The sequence below is a fragment of the Lepisma saccharinum genome, chromosome 26 (assembly GCF_977018435.1).
Source record: "Lepisma saccharinum chromosome 26, izLepSacc3.1, whole genome shotgun sequence".
NCBI lineage: Eukaryota > Metazoa > Arthropoda > Insecta > Zygentoma > Lepismatidae > Lepisma > Lepisma saccharinum.
The window spans coordinates 47,055,401-47,074,991 of NC_139254.1; the positions used below are offsets into that span (position 1 = coordinate 47,055,401).

Genomic DNA, 19,591 nt, shown 5'->3' on the forward strand with positions numbered 1-19,591 from the left:
CACCTCCGAAAGAATCGAAAACGAATGCTTTATCATCATTTTTGTGGTAACATATCCAATGCGTGCCTGGATTTTCTTGACCGTCCAAGTTGACTACTCCGCATTCTCTTCTTTTGACGCTTGAAGGTAACGAGTCGGACATGAAAACTCCTCTGAAGTGTTTGATTTGTAACGGTTCGATCAGAGATTCAATGTCTCGGTTGGTGAGTGCTTCTGTTTCTTTTTTTTAAACTTTTTCATCACGCCCTTCCCCTTTTTCTTCTCCATGGCCAGGTTGTGACGTTTCTGTTCTTTCAATTCCGCCTTGTTCTTCTTCGAGTCGATGACTGTTTTCGCGATGGCGGCACTTCCGCCGGCCAAACTTCCAACGGCCCCCAATGCCGCCAGGATGGCCGGGATGCTGAATATGAAACCTCCGATCTTTTGCTGTTTCCGCGAACGTTGCAATCTTTTCAATTGAGGTGTGCTGAGCAGCAATTTCATTCCGTGTCCTTTCGACAAGCAAGAACGTTTCTTCTCGCGTTGTTTCTTGGTGAGTAACCCATCGAGAGCACCTAGATTTTTAAGATTGGAGTATGGTATCTGGTACACGACACCCTTGGGCTTCATGTTGATGCTCTATGTGTTATTTTCACGGTATGTTATTTTTATATATATTCTGAGATTTTTTCTTGTGTAGTTTTTTTACGGTATGTTATTTATATATTTTCAAGGCCTCGCAGTCGTTACACAAATTCTATTACGTGCTTTGTTTTCTTGCCAAGAAGTTCCTTTGTCCCCTTGTACACAATTCGAGATTTGTTCTCGATTAAAATAGATAGCTTCTCGTCAGATAACATGTTAGCGTATCGATCTGGTAAAAATAGACTGTATTGTGCGTTGAGCAACAGGCGTACCTTGGGACCATACTGGGTAGAAACGATTGAACCGGAAGTTATCGTGTAAGGTTTGTCGACTTCCAATTCCTGAATTTTTACATACTCGACTGACAAATTTAGCATTTGTTTTAATGCTTGGAGATCACTTATTTTTTCAGTCGTCATATCAAAAAAAATTTCAAAGTGTTAGAGAGAAATTTAATTGTTTTTTCACGATGTGTGTTATTTATATATACCGAAGATTATTTATTTATATATCAAGTTTTTTTTTTTGACACGTATATATATTATTGTTTTTTTTTAACAGAGGAAGAAAGTCCGTGCTTCGGAAAACGCGATGATGTGTGTAATGATATCTTCCGTCTCCTGCATAGACTTGTACCAATCTACTGTGTACCATCTTCTTCCCTGCCTTGCCTCGTGCAATTCATCTAACCTATCGTTTAATTTCTCCCCTGCAGCCGAAAGCAGAATGTTGAGATCACCGCACCTCAGGCCGCTGATCTCCCGAAGACGGTCCTTGAGAACTATTTCACACGGAATTCGAAATGCCGGCGTCGTTCTTGCTATGATCACAAGTTTATTAACATCTCCGTTAACTACCTTTTTGAATATTTTAGATAGTAGTTCGTGCGGCAAATCAGTTATGCGAGACATGTTGTTATTATTATTATTTTTTACTCTATGTTATTTATATACCCCACCCCAATTTTTGTTTTGTGTTCATGGCGATGGTGGTGCCTAGTGCGGCGACCCGTTCACCCAACGATGCGTCTCTACTCACGAACCTTTCGAAAGCTGCGTGCTCTAACTTTCTGTCTGCTTCGTGACGCGCATCCAGATCCGTCTGCGTGGTGTTGTAGGCGATGTCGTGATCTTTGCATGCGGCATCCAATGGATTCACACCCTTGTCTCCTCTCTCCAATCTTTTCTCGAGTTTGGTACCCGGTCCGCAGTACTGGTAGCCAGGTAAATGCATCTCAAAAGGTAACTTGTTGATGATGTCGTTCACGAGTCCCTTTCCTTCGGCCACGTTCCAGAATTTCGGAGGCAGCGTGTTGATGATTTTGATCAGGTAACCTATGCCCTTGTCGTCGTTCACGATGAAGTTGGAAAGTTTCGTGCTGATCATGTCCACGATGCCAACCTTCTCGTTGTAGAAATTACGATTGCCTGCATTCTCTTCGCCGGCTATCACCAACAATCGGTCCACGAGTTTCCTAACGTCGTCCACCCAAACGAATTCTTTGGGTAACGTGTTGTAGCGTTTGACGCCGCTGCCTGTTTTGACCTGGTTCCAAATCGGTTTGATGAGATTCCTGTACTTCTCGCCGCTGCTCGATTTCACCCTATTCTGCGAGGCGTCGTTGTTCTGGTACAAGGCATCCGTCATGATCAGAATTTCCTTGTAACTTTGGTAATCTTCGTCGGTGTAATCTTTCGGCTGCTTTTTGGCAACGAGTTCCCACAGTCCCACCGTACCCGGATACCTGTTCCAACTATCCTTGTCGCCTAAATTGACTTTAATGTCGTTGCCTTCGAAGGTCACCTTCGATTTCCCAATCTTCCACACCACACCGCCGCCTTCGCTGGTTTCCATGCTGGGATACAATCCGAACACTTCATCCTTGTCGAATTTCCCCGTGCTCAGGTAGTCTCGTGCCAAAGGTCCCAACTCGATTTTATCTGAAGACGACGTGCTACCTATGGCTCGACGTCGTGCCGGTGCATCCTTCAGTTCGAACGGCGTCGAAGGAATGCTCGAAATGGGCGTGGGTACGGCGTAACTTTTAGCTGCGAGCGGTACGAGTTCATTAATCAAATTTTTATTTTGTTCCGTGACACTTTTAATTTCTTTACCTAGACTGCTGATGGCATCGATCACAGGTTGATCCTGACGTTTCTTCCCTTCGTAGAATCCGCGATTCTCGGATTTCCAACCTTTGAAGCGTTTCGCGAGGTAATCGCGAAGCTTGAGATTTTCGTCTTCGATTTTTCGTTTCGTCATGACGTTATTTATACACGTCGTTTCTCACAACGTTGCAACGTTTAGAAAGTCGTTGATTTTGTTTCTGTATTTTCCATCGTTGGGTTTCCTCGTCATGTCGATCGTCGCGAATCCGAAATCGTCACCGTTCCAGCAAGTAGAGCAGCAGCGTTCCGAAAATTGATTGTAGTTCATGTCTCCGCCTACGTAGTCATCGTACGCATGCTTGAGGTTGGTGTGATCTTGACGAAACAAACATATAAAATTAGCGTTGTCGCGCACTAACTGTTTTGGAATTTTGGAAAACGTTTGAGCTAGGTAAAAACAATCCATTCCTTTGTGACGACCTTGCGTGAAAAAGTTGCGAATTTCATTTTGATTTTCCAGGATGGCGTCGTCGAACACAACAACTGAATTTTCACGACAATCGTCGAGTGGTTTTATTTCCGAGGCAAACGTTGCAATGTCCAGACCATCGTACAGTTTCATCAGTTGCTGGTATTTGGATTGCTCCAAACTTTTCGAGAACACGTACAGGTGCCTGTTCTTCCAATTTAACCAATTCGGTGCGAGGAGAAAATTGTCCACGAGCAGTGTCGTTTTCCCACACCCCGAAGGACCTACGATCAGACAGCGGATGCTGTCGGGAAGCAACTTGCCGTTCTTTTTTTTTCTCGTTTGACTTTCCGGATCCGGTAGACGCTTCACCACGTTCCACGTACTCACAAGATCACTTCGTTCGCGTCGATCCAACTCTTTTCCGGAAGTCCTAGCCATTTGACAAACAGTTTGTCACCTTTCCTACGCAATACTTTCTCGATGAGGTACGTGTCGGGGTGTTTCGTTTTAGAGAGTTCCTCTTCGTAAAATCTTCCTTTCAAAATCTCGCCGATACTATCTTTTATTATATACGTGTGTCGGTTTCCGGGTAGAACTCGAACCACCGTAAAAAGTTCCGTGCTCCAATTGTTTGTGAATCCCTTCTCGAAGGCGCGTTTGAATTTGCTGATCCTCACCTGGTCTCCAATTTTGTATTTAGCTTTTTTTGTCGTGGGTGTGTACTTTGGACAGTAAACGGTAGAAATTAAACGCTGCTCGTCAGACTTGGTAACGTCAACTGGCTTCATGCCTATCGTTCTGTGTACCGTATCATTATAAGTGTCGACGAGTTCCGGCAGGATGTCGACCCATTTGTAATTTCCCCGAAGCGTGAATCGTTTCCACATGTGTGTTTTCAAGGTTCGATTAAATCTTTCCACGATGCTGGCTTTGATGTGACTGAAGCTCGAATAATGTCGAATCTTGGGTTTTTGAATAAACTTTTGGAATACAGCGTTATAAAATTCTTTACCGTTGTCCGTTTGCAGAAACCGTGGTCGTCTGCCACCGCTTTCGCGAAAAATTAATTTGAATGCTTCCGTGACGCACGTTCCCGTTTTCGCCTTCAAAGGTAGAGCCCATGCGAATTTCGAAAACGTGTCTATGACAGTGAGAAGGTACTTGTTGCCGTTGTTCAATTTATGCACGTTTTTCAAATTGCCGCTACTCATCTCCACGAGGTCACTTTGCCAGAGGTCGTCGATGCCCTTGGTTACCACAGCCAAACGTTCGTAGTTACGGCGTGCAGGTTTATGCAATTCTTCGACGATGGCTTGCCTAGACATTTTTTAGAGATTACGTTTCAAGAGAAGCACAAGCGTGATGGGATTCAAAGAGGGTGGCACTTCGCTCGTGTTTTGAATGATCAGCTTATCGCCGGCACTCACGTCGAAAACGGTAAGATCTTCGTCTTCGTGTATTTCATATATGTTGCGCGTTTCGTTCCAACGTGCCAGAGGAATATTTCCTGCTTTCTGGACACCACGATTCGATATCAAAGTCATGGTGGAAACGCTAGCTTTTCTACCGTGAGACCAGTACGAAAATTCGTTTATCTGAATCGTGCCATCGAGGAGAAACTTGTAGTACGGATGATAAGGATGCAACATGTACAGTTTGTTACCTTCGACGAACGTGGAGATTCTCTGTTGATTGGGAACGCTGTTGATTTCGATGGCTTGCAGAAAATGCAGTTTAGCGAATTTAGTGTCGACGCCGAGCAGATTACTGTGAACTTGTCCGAGTTTATTTTCGATGGGCAGCAAATGCTCGATTATGGTATCCGTTACGGTAGAAAACGACGGTTTGATTTTCACTTCCACGTTCAACTGCTTGTAGTTTTCGTTGAGTTCTTGCAACTTGGCACCGAAAGAGGCCAGCGTCGATTCCTGCGTGGATTCCAGCACTCCAACTTGATCTCTGATGTTGACGACGATGATCTGAAGGTTCTCGACTTGATTCAATTTCGAGCTCTTCTCGGTAAGATCGTTCACGATCCTTCGCATCTCTGTAAACTGCGTGTGAAGGTCGGCGACGCTCTGCGAAGTGGGCAGCGTCGACACCAGCGAACTAATTTCGTCTCGAATCTGTTCCACGTTCGCCGTTTCCGTTTCTAGTCGTTTCAGCATTCGAGATATGTTTCTTTTCAAAGCGTGCAATTCTTTGGAGGTGGGGAGATTAGCCACCCTACTCTCGAGATCGCTCAATGAACTTTTGATGTCGTTCGAATCGGATAGTGCCGTCACCGCCGTTTTCAATTTTTCCAAATCTTCGCTCGAAGGCACGCTCGTCCGTAACGATTCCAAGTCACCCTGTATGTTTTCGAGTACGTGATGAAAATGAGCGAGATTCGTTTCGACGTTCAAATTTTCTAAATATTCGATCTTCTGCTGAACCGTGCTTAACGTGTCTTGAATGCTCGTCAACGCTCTTGCTTCAGCGTGAATATTTTTAATTTCTTCGTTGATCAATTCCAAGGACGCCTGAAGCGTAGCGATGGTGGTTTGAATGTGTTCGAAATCTCGATACGCCTCCAATTGAATTTTTATGTTCGCGACGCTTTTACCGATGACCTGCAGTTCGTCCGACGATGGTAGGTTCGTCATTGTATCTTCCAAAGTCTGCAACTTGGATTTAATTTCTTCCAACGTGCTGGTGAATTCTTCTTGTAATTTGGAAACGACGACATGTAAGCGTTCTGCATCTATATCGTTCACGACGGTTTGAAGTTCAGAGAAATTCTTTTCTATTGCGGAAGTTCGTTCTTCGATTTCGAGTCTCAGTTTTTCCAAATCTTCATTTTTCGATTGAAATTGCTGTAATTTGGCCAAATCATTTTGAAGCGAATCCACGCTCAACTGTATATTTTGAACGCTGTCGTAAGAAGGTACGTCGACATAATTTTTTATGAGCGTTTTCAGTTCGGAATCGATTTTCAGAATGGGGTCGAGACATTGCGTTTGGAGCGTAGCGATTTCCGACTCTAAACTTTTGTTTAACGTCTCCTGCAAAGCGATCAAATCGGTCCTCAACTTCTTAACTCGAATGTCCAACATGAGAATCTCTTCTGCGTGGTCTACACGCTTGGTGTTGCCGAAAATGTCGTTAGGCATTTTTGGTTAACGGTTATTTATAATAGGATAGACGATTCGTAATTCTACAAAAAGAGGAATGAGTTTGTCGTAATCTCCGAGAAGTTCCATGTAAAGATAATCTCCTGCAGAAACATCGTACGTAATGTTAGAAAGCATCTTGTCGTGCTTGATTCGAAAAATATTCTTGCCGGTAGAAATTTTGATTTCGCCTGCGTTTTCCGGATTCACGGTGATTTGAAGTTTCCCGTCGATCGGAATTTCGTAGAAATGTAAATTGTTATTAAAAACATAAAACATCTTGCCCACATCGTCATTCAGTTTCGTCCAAATGCTGTTGAGATGAACAATCAGTAAACCATTGAGTTTAGATAACACGGAAGGTAAGAGGTTATTGAAATTTGGCGGTGCAGTCTCCATGTTGATCTGTTTGCGGAAGCCAAAAAGATTCATTGTTCTTGTTAGTTATTTAAGAATACGGTAAAAGTTTTTTTTTTTGTAATGACACGCAAAGTTTTTTTTTTGTTTGCTTGCGTCACAATACAGGCACGCGCGCGCGCGTGTGTGTGTGCGACACATTGTTCCCGAAAGAGGTTTACAAAGGTCACGATATATAAACATTTGGTCCCACAGTTGGAAAATTACGATAAGGTGCATTCATCCTTCAAGGATGGGAGAGTGCATTCGTCACAATACACGCGCGCGCGTGTAAAAATTATACACCGTGAAAAGCTACGACGAGTTGGAAACACTGCTGGTAGGGTTAACATACACCATAAAAGGCTACGCCTCGCCCCGAGTTGGCAACACTGCTTGTGAGGTTAACATACACCGTGAAAGGCTTCAAAATATCATATAGTGGAATTTTTGTAGAGTGGGTTGGCAACACCGACGAGCATTAAATGATGATTTCGAGCCTCAAATAATAATTCGAGCCTCGTCAGTGTTGCCAATTTCTATTTGTAGGTTAGTTTAGCCAGTAAAAAATCACATAGTGGAATTTTCTTCGGATGGGTTGGTAAAACCCAAGCCTCAAAAAAAGAACATCCAATAGAGTTGCCAAATATAAAAAGGGGGCAATAGACCCCCCTCATAAAAGGCTACAGTAAAAACCCACAGTGTCGCCAACACTAGGCCCCCAACAGTATTGCCAGACATAAAAAATACATGGACCCCTCAGACCCTTTGATGAAAATTTACAGTGAAAAACCCAGTAGGTTAACAACACTGTCAATCTACGGTAGTGTTGCCAGATGTAAACAGAGGGCAATAGACCCCCCCCATAAAAGGCTACAGTAAAAAACCCACAGTGTTGCCAACTCTGCCCTCAAAATATACATCATAAAAGGCTACGACAAGCGCCACAACCTTGGTGATTTTTTTCGGGTAAGGAGTTAGCAACACTGCGCCTTACGAGAGAAATCCATTAAGGCGATCGAGCGCCAAATGATGATTCGAGCGCCAAATGATGTTTCAGTACCCGGACACTAGGTCTACTGATACAAAAATAAAATTCCTGGAATATATTAAGGCATATCAATGATCTCGTGCGCACACAAGTTTATAACATGACCACCTCTCAGGATATATCTCTCACGTGTACACACACGTCTACACATCCAAAAATGGTATCACGCACATATCCAGGTTTAGCAGAGAATGCACCAAATTAAAGATTATTCTTTACTATCGCGTGTAAGCACCGCAACTACCTTAATGCAACTGGAGTGGCGAGCGAGAGAAACACTCGTTGCGAAGGAACATTCACCTCGTCTGTAGCTAGATGGGTCACACATTGACCGAATACATGGCGCAGTGACTTCGGGCGATATTTTGGGGTTTAGAATGAATCACAGAGTTCGAATCCTAACATATAGCTGAATGAATAGACACTATGAATTTATCTTTGCACAGAAATTAAATTTTGTCATTTTTTTTAAATAAAGTGAACATTACCGTATATTTCATGAATATTCAGTATTGAAGATCCCGTTGAAAACCAGCATTGGATACCTCCTAAGCAGGAATGGGAATAGCATGAATTTCTGTAATTGCATATCCTACGGATATCTAGACTTGAATATTCAATGTACGTGCAAAGGAAATACAGAGGTGGATGGATACCTCACTGGTGTGTAATGGATATCCATAACATAAATTCATATTAAATATAAATCGCTTCGAGATTTCTACTGTGTTGGCTTGTATATAGGTGAAGGGAAGTGAATGAACATAAAAATTAATTTCTCGAGCGATGAATAAAGTTCATTCACTAGGAGACTTGTCTTATCGAACAAGCTCCGTACAGGCATTCACAAATATAAGCATGACAACATGACAGATCATTAGATGTTCATATGTAGTAAAACATTGTATGCATAAAAATAAATTTTACACGTGCTCAATCACTTGTACCCTCACGTTTTTCTTCAGTAGCAGTGACCATTCCGACAATATTGAAATAAATGCACACATGGTGCGTAACTGTACCTCATCGCCTTAAGACTGAATCGGCAATGACATAATTAGTGAAAGGTATTACCTGTCTCGTACTTGAAGAGATGATCAATAAGTCTTCAATGTCCAATCTCACACACACCCACACAGTCTCTTTAACTGTCCCCTGCTCTCTTATCATTGATCTTCCATCTCCCTCTCGACGATACTTTACTTCCTTCAAACCCCGAATTTCTCTCCCCAAGTCCCGACCGTGAAATCTCTCTTACGCCAACAACCTCGCTCTTTACTCTTCACTACTGGAAATACATACTGCTGTACTCAACACATTCTATGAATATCCTGTCGTCTACAAAGCTCAGGGTAGCTCAGGAATGTGAAGTACACTACGGTACTGTCAAATCATTCGTTTCAGAATTGTAACATGATATTAATTACAAGGTGTCAACTTCATAAGGATTAAATTATCACAATACTCAGGTGCACCCGCAGGATTTTTTTCCAGGGGCAGAATAAGATTGCATATCTTGCCCTTCAGTCAAAGAAACTTTACTATTATTGTTGTTGTCGTTGTTCTTGTTATTATTATTATTATTATTAAATATTTTGGTTTTGTGTACAAGTTCAGACTTCAAGTTAGTATTTAAAAAGAAACTGGAATCGCTTTCCTCCCGTTCCAAAAAACATCTATCACTTCGTTGATGAACAGTTCTATGTATTTTTTTATTTATTTTTTATTTAAAGTATTAATTCAGTGTGATGGGGTGTGATTCTGCAAGGTCAAATACCGACTTCGGAAATGATTTTTTCTTATCTTTTTGTAATTCCGAACAGCCGAGAAAATTCAAAGGATCTTATTTAAAAGATGTTAATTCTGATATTTTCTTCATAAATGTGTGTGAAATTTCTTGAAATTGGCAGTTATTATTCCAGAAGTACACTTACAATCACTTGAAGGGGAAATAGTTTGTACAATTCAAGATTTTGATCTCATCGGGAAATTTCGAAAATTTTCCATGCACAAATGAATAATTCCGAATGATAAATGGCAATTAATTTCTGTAACTGAGAGCCTGTAAATTGCTGAAAAGAATAATCCTTGTAATAAGTATTGTCTATAATGTTACGTTTAGGCCGTTCGCCGGCTTAAACTGCTTGGCTGCCAGAGGATATGTATATGAGGAACAGAATAACTTAAGTTTATCGCTGTTTACCAATATTTAATAGAGACTATACAAGCCAGTGGGGAGATGATCACGCACGAGCCAGTAAGTTAACTCAACGCTGATAATGCTATACCCAAAGTGTCACAACTGTACCTGGTTTATTTCGTGGTTCCTTGGCTGAGTCATGACGTTGCGCTGTGTCGGTCCATCGAAGGTGTTCTCAGTGGGTTTGCCAAAACCTCTTAAACGGACCGACTTAACACTATCACTCCCAACACACTTCGTGCTTCGCTCTCTCGATCAAGACCCCCTGGCGACATCTCGTCACCCGGGGACTGCTGGCGTTTTTGATTAAACAGCATTTTATTTCGGCTCGTGACATGCCACCTCTCCCTGAAAAGAAATGAGGTTGACCAGGGGACAAGCCCATTCCTTTATTTACAAAAAAAAAGGTAAAGTGCTCCCCTGTGCTTAGTACCACGCCAATGTGATTAAATATGTAGAATGACCAGTCCCTGAATAAATTATTGTACCGCCCCCCCCCCCGAACAAAATTGTACGATAAAACCAGAAAGTATAAAACTTTTCTGCTACGGTTGTTTGCCTCGCATCGGACTGCATTACTTTGTAGGGCGAATATTTTTGCCTATATATTTCCCTCTGTAAATACCAACGCCCACACATGTCCAATCTTATTAGGGGTGTGCGGGACAGAATATTTTTGGTCGGGACGGGATCGGGACGGGAAATGTTCGATTTCCGTAAGCTCTGGAAATTTCGAATTCTACACGCAATTTTCACCTTAAAGCTCGGCTCGACCTTTGGCATTCGAATGGGTTATTGTTTTTCAAACCTCTTGGATATTTCAAAATATGAAAAATTACATACGCTTAGAAATGTTTCTAGAGCATTGACGTGAATTTTCGTGTAGTTTTATTTCACTGTTGTCTAGATAGTATCGTGAAGAAGTGAGTTTTCAAGTGCCGCAGGTGGCGACTTACACTTGTAATTATACCCCACAATTATTTATCACGTCGAGAACAGCGTTAACGATTTTAGCCCTGAACGTCGTTGACAACCGCCATTTGTTTTTTTTTATGCAGTTGATCTCCTGACAGTCTCTGACGACGTACGCACTTCCTTGAAGATATTGCGACACACTTTTGAAAGACTTAGGCTTGCAGGATTAAAATTGACTCCTAAAAAGGCAAAATTCCGTTACCGTGATATTGTCTATCTTGGACATCATTTATCCGAAAAAGGATGTGCTATTACACCTAAGATGCTAGAAACTATTAATCGTATCCGACAACAAACAAGAAGACTTTATGCCAGGTTTTGGGCCTGGCAAATATTTCCCGCAGTTACTCTACACATTTTTCCAAACACGCATCAATTTTAGCTGATTTCTTGTACACGAGAATCATATTACCATTTGGCTTTCGAGAAAAAATCATTGTCGACCAACTTCCAGGTCAAACGTCAGATTTTTTCAAAAAATTGGCCAACAGATTCCAAATTGAACTAAGCTTTTTCTGCCCAGGATTTTATCAGAGCCTTGGCTTAGTTGAAAAAACGCAACAATCGCTGGAATGAATGATCAAATTCTAAATTAATGACAAACACACCAATTGACCCGATTACTTACCAACAACAGTCTCAGCTATCAACAACACGCCACATTTATCTGCACGGTACTCACCTACCTATTTATTGATCCGCACCTTATAGGATGCTATTTTTCAAACCCCACCTCAGCATGTGAGCAATTATGAACGGTTGGAACATATGAAGCTTTCGCGCCGATTTGCACAAGAAAATCTCCTCAAACGCCACAGAATGGCTTGATCCTCACTATTCTCAAGCAGCGTTTAAATCAGGCGATCAAATACTTTTGTGGAACGATCGACGCTTATCGAAGACGTCCAAAGAGTTTTCAGGCAAGTACGAAGGTCCCTTCATAGTAATCGAACGACTTGATAAGAACCATTACACAATCGAAAGGGTCAAGAAAGGAAAACGCTTTGAACAGAAGGTAGCGTCGGTCAGGATGAAACTTCACGCACCACGAACATCAACTCTCGATCAACCAGGTAAAGGGGAAGATAATGTGAACGCCTTAGATTTACATTCAGGAATGCAAGTGGATATCTCTCAGATTCTAGGAGGCCTTAATTTGAAAGAATTCACAAGTGAACCTTATACATCAGAAGTTGGAAACACTGCAAGACACGTTGAAACACTGGCAGAAAAAACAGTTATTGAAACACTGGCAGAAAAAACAGTTATTTCTTAACGAAGGCGATAATCATTCTTCATAGTTTCGCGCCGCGACCAAATTCCAAGCAGTAATAGTAACAACTCTTCAAGTATGTAATTTAACGCGCTGAATAACACGTGTAAACTATGTTTTTTCTTTTTCTTTTACGGAGGGAAATCTGGATCACTAACTCGCAGAGCAAGAAGAAAATACACGCTACAACGCTAGTCATTTTCCTTCCTTCTTTTATTATTTTTTCTTCTTCACACAATATTGTGCCTACCCTTTGTTACCGTGATGTGACGTTATATGTGAATTAACGTAGACTCCCGAAAACGACACCGAAGCAGCCCGATCTTCTGCTTCGCTTGCATTTTGTGTACGTAAACAAAAAGCACGAGCGAGACGATTATAGCTACTGCGTATGGAAAGAGCGGTCATGTGTCTTCACTTATGTCGGCGAAAATACGCTATCCATGTCATTTGCTAAAAATTCTCATTCTGTGACTCTTCAATAATATGTAACCAGCTTGAACACACCTAAACGTATTTGCAGAGCATGTATGTACCAAAGTCTTATCCAGGGCCGGTGCTAGTCATTTTGCCGCCTGCCCCCCTCTCATTACGCAGCAACGGGAAATTGAAAATCAATATATTCCTAAGTAAAACATCAAACTATATAAAATAAATAATGAGACTTGTTACGCCATTTCAATACTATTAAGCACAAAAGGATATCTCGCTCCACCCCAGTTATACTTTAGAAAATGCTACACTAATTTTATATTAGTGTTATATTTTATGAAAACTCTCTCTCTCTCTCTCTCTCTCTCTCTCTCTCTCTCTCTCTCTCTGTCTCTTAAACGTATCTTAAATGTAACAAGTATTAGGAAGGAAATGAAGGCTTAACTTCATATGTTTACCGTTGTAGGTCTGTGATATATGATTGGATTTTTAAAAGATATACATGCAATATTCCCGGATCTCCCGCGTGCGTGATCTAAGGTCTGAGTTCTTTCCTGCGTTTGTCCCGCATATAGCAGCTCTGGGATTCACCCAGCCTCAAATTAATGAGTACCTGGGGGCAACCCTGGTACGTAAATCATTTTGTTTTGTTTTGTTTTTCCAGAAAATTTGCTCCGGTTGGAGGGGGACAATACAGAGAACCGGGAGGGCGTTGCGAATCTCATCTGCGAAATACTACCAGTGTTTGTTCGTGGTTCGTCAATAAACTTGACGAATGCAATGCGGTGGCTAGATTCTAACTATCGCAATAAAGATTTTTTTTTCAACTCAACACTTTTCAGTCAGTCCAACTTTGACTCAACAATCGATTTTCTTATCGTTTACAAATATACTGTTGTGTATCAATTACAAAGATAATACCGCGTCGAGTCTGATGACAACGAGTCGGCGCTTTTGGTGTGGAAAGCACTACTGCACATTCGAGATGGGAGAGAGGAGATAAGGCTAGTGTGGTTGCCATTTTTATTCTGCTTCTTCTGTAAGATTTAGGTGTGTGCGGGATCCCGAAAAGTCGGAACCAAGATCGGGAAAAAAAAATTCCCGTCCCAATCCTGACTTCGGGAAATGGCTTGAGTAGTATAAAAGTATATAGGATGAGGACCACTTACAAGTGTAGAAAAGGAGAGGCTATTTGATTGAACAATCCGATTTGCTTACACTTAAAACAATGCCAAGAGGGGCCTATACCCCAATTCTTCCAGTGTGATATGCTCTTAATTTTAAGAATTTTGAATTCTAGTGTAGAAAGGGTGAAGCCCCTCAGACAGATTTGCTTATACTTAAAACTATGCCAAGTTCCCATATGATCTTATTGCTTATAGTGTGTCAGATTGATTCTGCCATGTATATTAATATAAAGCTTATAGCTACTGGGTTCTGAGGCCCAGTGGAGTGTGGTGCATGGTTTTTATTGCCTTGTAATCGGGAGGCTCGGGTTTGAATCCTGATAAAATGTGAAGCCTCTCCTGATGGCAAAATGTTAATATTGTTGTCTTGTAATCGGGAGGCTCGGGTTTGAATCCTGATAAAATGTGAAGCCTCTCCTGATGGCAAAATGTTAATATTGTTGTCTTGTAATCGGGAGGCTCGGGTTTGAGTCCTGAGAGATTGAAATATGTGTGGCAAAATAATATCTCCACACGTGAGATTTTGAGAATAATTATTCCTAGTTGATATACAACTCCCAGATCTTAAACCTGGTAAAAAGTGTTGTTCAACAGAGCAAAATTATTCTCTATTGGGAACCACCCGCTCAGCCATACAATAGGGGGAAAAGCGGGCAAATATAATTAATTGTTTGCATGTCTTGCCGGCACGCAAGAGATAAAATCTACACGCTAGAAGGGAACATTAATGATTTTTCTGTACGATTCACTGAAGGGGCCATTAATCTTTCTGTGCGACAGGGGAAAAAATGTAACATGTCTGCAACATGTAAAAGTGTAACAAAGATTATTGAGATAAAAATACATATTTTCACACAGTGGCAATGAACTGCACCCCCTTCATGCTGAAAGCAATTCTATTCTGATAATATGAGCCTAGGCAAAGACTTAGAAAATATTATGGCAGTTCAAAATCCAATTTTGTCTGTATAAGGGTCTCAGAACCCAGTAAAATGTGGGCATATTCCATATTGAGAAGTATTAATATTGTTGCATTGTAATCAGGGGCTTTGGGTTTGAGTCCTGATAAAAGATTGAAATATATACAACTGCCCACACATAAGATATTCACTGCTAGCTGATAATACAGTTGAGGTTTCAAAGCTGGTAGAGTGTCTGGGGCCTCTCTGACAGCAAAGTGTTGGTATTATTGCTTTGTAATCAAGGGGTTTCTGTGTTTGAATCGGGCCTCTAGAATTGCTCTGTGACCCGCTCATTTCTTACATCATAAACATATGATTTTTCACCTATGAGAATGACACTACATATGGTGTCGTCGGGTAATGCCTCGTGGAATTCACAGATAATTTTAATGTTTGTTCTGTCATTAACCACAACTTGTTTTCTTTTTGAAGTGTTGATTACAAACATGGGTCTCTGTGTTTTGAATTCATCTGGTGAGTAATACATATCAGTACTGCCAGTAGTGACACGCTTGAAAGCCGAAAAAGCCTCATATAATTTAAGAAAATCATCCTTGGACATCTCAAAATTATAATTTTCTCTAGGGAATACCTCATTTCTGCCATTTTTAAGATATATGTTCTTGATGTTGCAGCTATCAAATTTGCTTGAATTTTTTTCCTGATTGTTGTGTCTTCCAGTCTGAAACAGTACCACTACAAAATCAGGCATGTCGTATTGTATGCTGGAGAATGAGTTTGTAGCATCAAACTCATAATATGTGCCAGATGCGGGCTTCTGTACAGATTGATATGTATAAAATTGCAGAGGAATCTGTGGATTTTTTACTATATCTGCTTTGTGTTTAAGAGCATAGCTGGCCTCATATTCAACAACAGGAATTCTTAGCTCCATAGTCTGAATAATGCATTTTCCTGCATCTGGTAAGGTATTAGGCAGAGCTTCCCCTGTAGGGTTTAATGTGCTGTACCTCATCAAAGCATTGTTATCATTTGCAGCTCTTCTAAATGTAATTCTTAACCCGCCCTTCCACATAATTTCTTTGTAATCCGAGAAGAATCCTGGCAACAGGCGCATGGGGAACAGCACTGTGTGGCTCTTGGTTAATATTTTATCACCAGCTTCAAATCCCCCTATTTTGTAGTATGAAGCTTCGGTTTTGGATAATTTTAGAGTGGCCAAAGCTGTGGAGGTAATGCCGGGATAATCCACTCTGTTTATAACAACGCCATGTTTTCTGATCTCAATTTCAGAGAACAGATGCGGCACAAAATTATCTACCAATCTTATATTTGAATTTGCCGGATAATCTGTTCCATCGAGGTTTACAACATCAAATTTGATGTATAGATCTGCTCTGTGGGGGTGTATAAATCCATCCCCTACATCAAGATCAACCTCAATCTCTGTGTTGGGTTGATTTAAATTTGCAAAGGTCCTCCTGTTTGGGGGGAATGATTGTAGCTCATAACTCTCAATATTTTCCATTGTATGTATTTTTATTTAAATGTTAATCTCTATGATAGCAGTTGTTGTGGCTCCAGCAAAATCAACTAATTCTTCTTTTTCATTAGTGACCATCAATTCAATGTAATCTATTCTATTATGGCACACAGGAAAATATAATGTTGGGGATGGATTGTAGATGATTGGCTCCATGAATTCGGAATTAGGTTTGAATGTTGCAATGATGCCGGTTTGTTTGTGAGTGCCTATGCCATTTGATTTGGTGATCATACCCTCAGCCACATTACAGTGAATATTCAGAGTCTCTATGGCTAAGAATTTAGGTATATTAATAGCAGTGTGTTTGATGGCTGCTTCAAGTTTTGTGTTGTTCTCAAAGCCTAACAGCTCTCCTATAGTACCCAGATCCACTGTTTCTGTAGCAGATACCATCTCTACTCTGTGAGTGACAGAATTTTGACTTAACACTACACCTCTGGGTAATTGAGCATTTAGAGTGGACAGATTATATTGCCCTGGAGTGATGACAATTTTTTGATCCCCTACTGCAATTTTGTTGTTGTGGTGTGTAATATTAGGGATCAAGAACATGCCATAAAATGCTCTGAGAGCTATTGTTTTGGGATACACTATGTCATCATGCAATTTGAGTTTCAATATTGAATTTTGGCTGGTGAGATGGAATACCCCCATGATGTTTCAGATACCACAGGGCCTTTTGAAAATTTTCAATTGATGGTTTATTTATTTGAGACATATATCTGAGAACAGATAAACACAAATGTCCGCAATTAACATCTTTGAAGTTTTGAACACGGGCATTATTGTAATAAAGATTAGCTGATTTTAGATATTGTACTAAATTTTCAGGTGGAACACCTCCAAATGAATCAAACACAAATGCCTCATTGTTTAAATATTTAAGATAACAAATCCAGTGAGTGCCCTGATTTTTGTACTCATCCAAATTAACAATGCCACACTCTTTGTTGAGTGGTTGTTCCGGTAAAGAATCAGACATGTACACACCTCTAAAATTTTTGATGCCCAGTGGCTTGATTAAAGCTTCAATATCTTGGTTTGTAAGCGGCTCTTGTTTTTTTTAAACTTATTCATGGCTCTCTTAACACCTTTGCCTTGTTTCTCCATGGCCAGGTTATGGCGCCTCTGCTCATCTAATTCTGCCCTATTTTTCTTGGCATCTATTACTGTTTTTGCTATGGCAGCTGATCCCCCAGCCAAGCTCCCAACAGCCCCGAGAGCAGCTAAGATGGCAGGGATGGTAAATATGAAACCCCCCACATGTGATTTTTTTCTTGATTGCTGTAATTTTTTTAATTGGGGGGTACTAAGCAACAATTTCATACCATGGCCCTTTGCAAGACAAGAGCTTTTTTTCTTGCGCTGCTTTTTGGTCAAAAGACTATCAATAGTTTTAAGAGATTTAAGACCTGCATAAGGTATTTGATACATAACACCCTTGGCCTTCATTGTAGGTTTATTATATACATATTCACAACCCCCACCCCAGTTTTTGTTTGGTGCTCATAGCTATGGTGGTTCCCAATGCTGCTATTTTTTCACTTAAAGAAGCATCTTTGCTTACAAATCTACCAAATGCAGCCTCTTCTAATTTCTTGTCTGCAACATGTCTCTTGTCAAGATCAGTATGTGTGTTGTATGCTATGTCATGGTCTCTACAAGCAGCATCTAGGGGATTTACACCAGGATCCCCTCTGTTTAATCTATGATCCAATTTTGTGCCTGGACCACAATACTGATAGCCTGGAATATGTAGTTCAAATGGCAGCTTGTTTATAATGTCATTAACCAGTCCCCGACCCTCAGAAATATTCCAAAATTTAGGTGGTAGAGTATTAATAATTTTTATGAGATATCCAATCCCCTTAGGGTCATTCACTATAAAATTAGACAATTTTGTGCTTATCATGTCCATAATTCCAACTTTTTCATTGTAAAAATTGTGGTTCCCAGCATTTTCCTCCCCAGCTATCACCAATAACCTATCTACAAGTTTCCTGACATCATCAACCCACACAAATTCTTTAGGCAGGGTGTTGTATTGTTTGATTCCACTGCCAGTCTTGATCTGTGACCATATGGGCTTGATTAAATTATTGTATTTTGCCACACTGCTAGACTTAACCCTTTTTTGTGTGGGATCATTGTTCTGGTATAGAGCATCTGATTTTATTAATATTTCTTTGTAATACTCATAATCTTGCTCTGTATAGCTGCCAGGCCTTTTCCTAGTCATCAGTTCCCACAACCCAGGTGTGCCGGGATATTTAACAAAAGCACCTTTTTCTCCGAGACGAGATTCTGAATATACAATCAGATCATCTCCCATAAATGTTACTCTGAAATTGCCAATTCTATGAATGATGCTACCGTCAAGCTCTGTGTCAGCATATAAGCCAAAGACCTCATCTTTGTTGTCTTTAGGTGTGGTTAAATATTTTTGAGCAAGAAGACCCAATTCAATAGGATCCTGTGTAGCTTCAATTCTTCTAGGAGCAACAGGACTAGGTGTATGAATACTGGAAAGTGGGGTGAATGGATAATCTAATATGTTCCTTGCAGCTACAGGCACAAGCTCTGTGATCAAATCTTGATTTTGCTCTGTAACAGTTTTGATATTCTTACCTAAATTATTAATAGCATCAATTACAGGCTGTTCTGTTTGTTTGTGTTTTTCATAAATTCCCCGGTTCTCTGATTTCCATCCCTTGAATCTTTTTACAAGATAATCTCTTAACTTAAGATCATCAATGATTGGCCTTTTCATGGTTATTTATATACGTCTCAACGTCTAGAAAATCGTTGATTTTACTTCTGTATTTGCCGCTACTGGGTGTTCTTGTCATATCAATTGTGACAAACCCATAACTGTCCTGGTTCCAGCACCTGCTGCAAAACTTGGAAAAATCATTGTAGCTCAAGTCCCCACCTACATATTCATCATGTATGTGTTTGAGGTTGGTATGATCTTGATAAAACACACATATAAAATTGCTGTTGTCTCGGATCAGCTGCTTCGGTATTTTTGAAAAAGTCTGTGCCAGGTAGAAGCAATCAATGTTTTTGTGTCGGCCCTGTGTAAAGAAATTTCTAACCTTGTTTTGATTATCCAGTATAATGTCATCAAACACAACAACAGAATTATCGAGACATTCATGAAGTGGCTTAACATCTGATTCAAAAGTGGCAATATCCAATCCATCATATAGCTTCATCAGCTGCTGATATTTTAATTGTTCCAAGCTCTTA

The 19,591-nt window shown here is 40.6% G+C and overlaps 2 protein-coding genes across 5 annotated transcripts in view; both read right to left on the reverse strand.

Annotated features, from left to right (window-relative positions):
* LOC145979334 (retinol-binding protein pinta-like) overlaps positions 1 to 19,591 on the reverse strand; it is a 194,336-nt gene that overhangs the window by 99,033 nt on the left and 75,712 nt on the right. The gene's annotated exons all lie outside the window — the stretch shown is intronic.
* Positions 1 to 19,591, reverse strand: part of LOC145979333 (retinol-binding protein pinta-like) — a 125,253-nt gene that overhangs the window by 34,696 nt on the left and 70,966 nt on the right. Inside the window, exon 1 of one of the 4 annotated variants that reach the window (XM_083112191.1) lies at positions 11,665 to 11,755. The exons of the other annotated variants lie outside the window; for them this stretch is intronic. The gene's annotated coding sequence lies outside the window, so the exon portion shown is untranslated. Of the gene's footprint in view, positions 1 to 11,664; positions 11,756 to 19,591 lie in introns of those variants that run through there. 4 annotated transcript variants of the gene reach the window in all.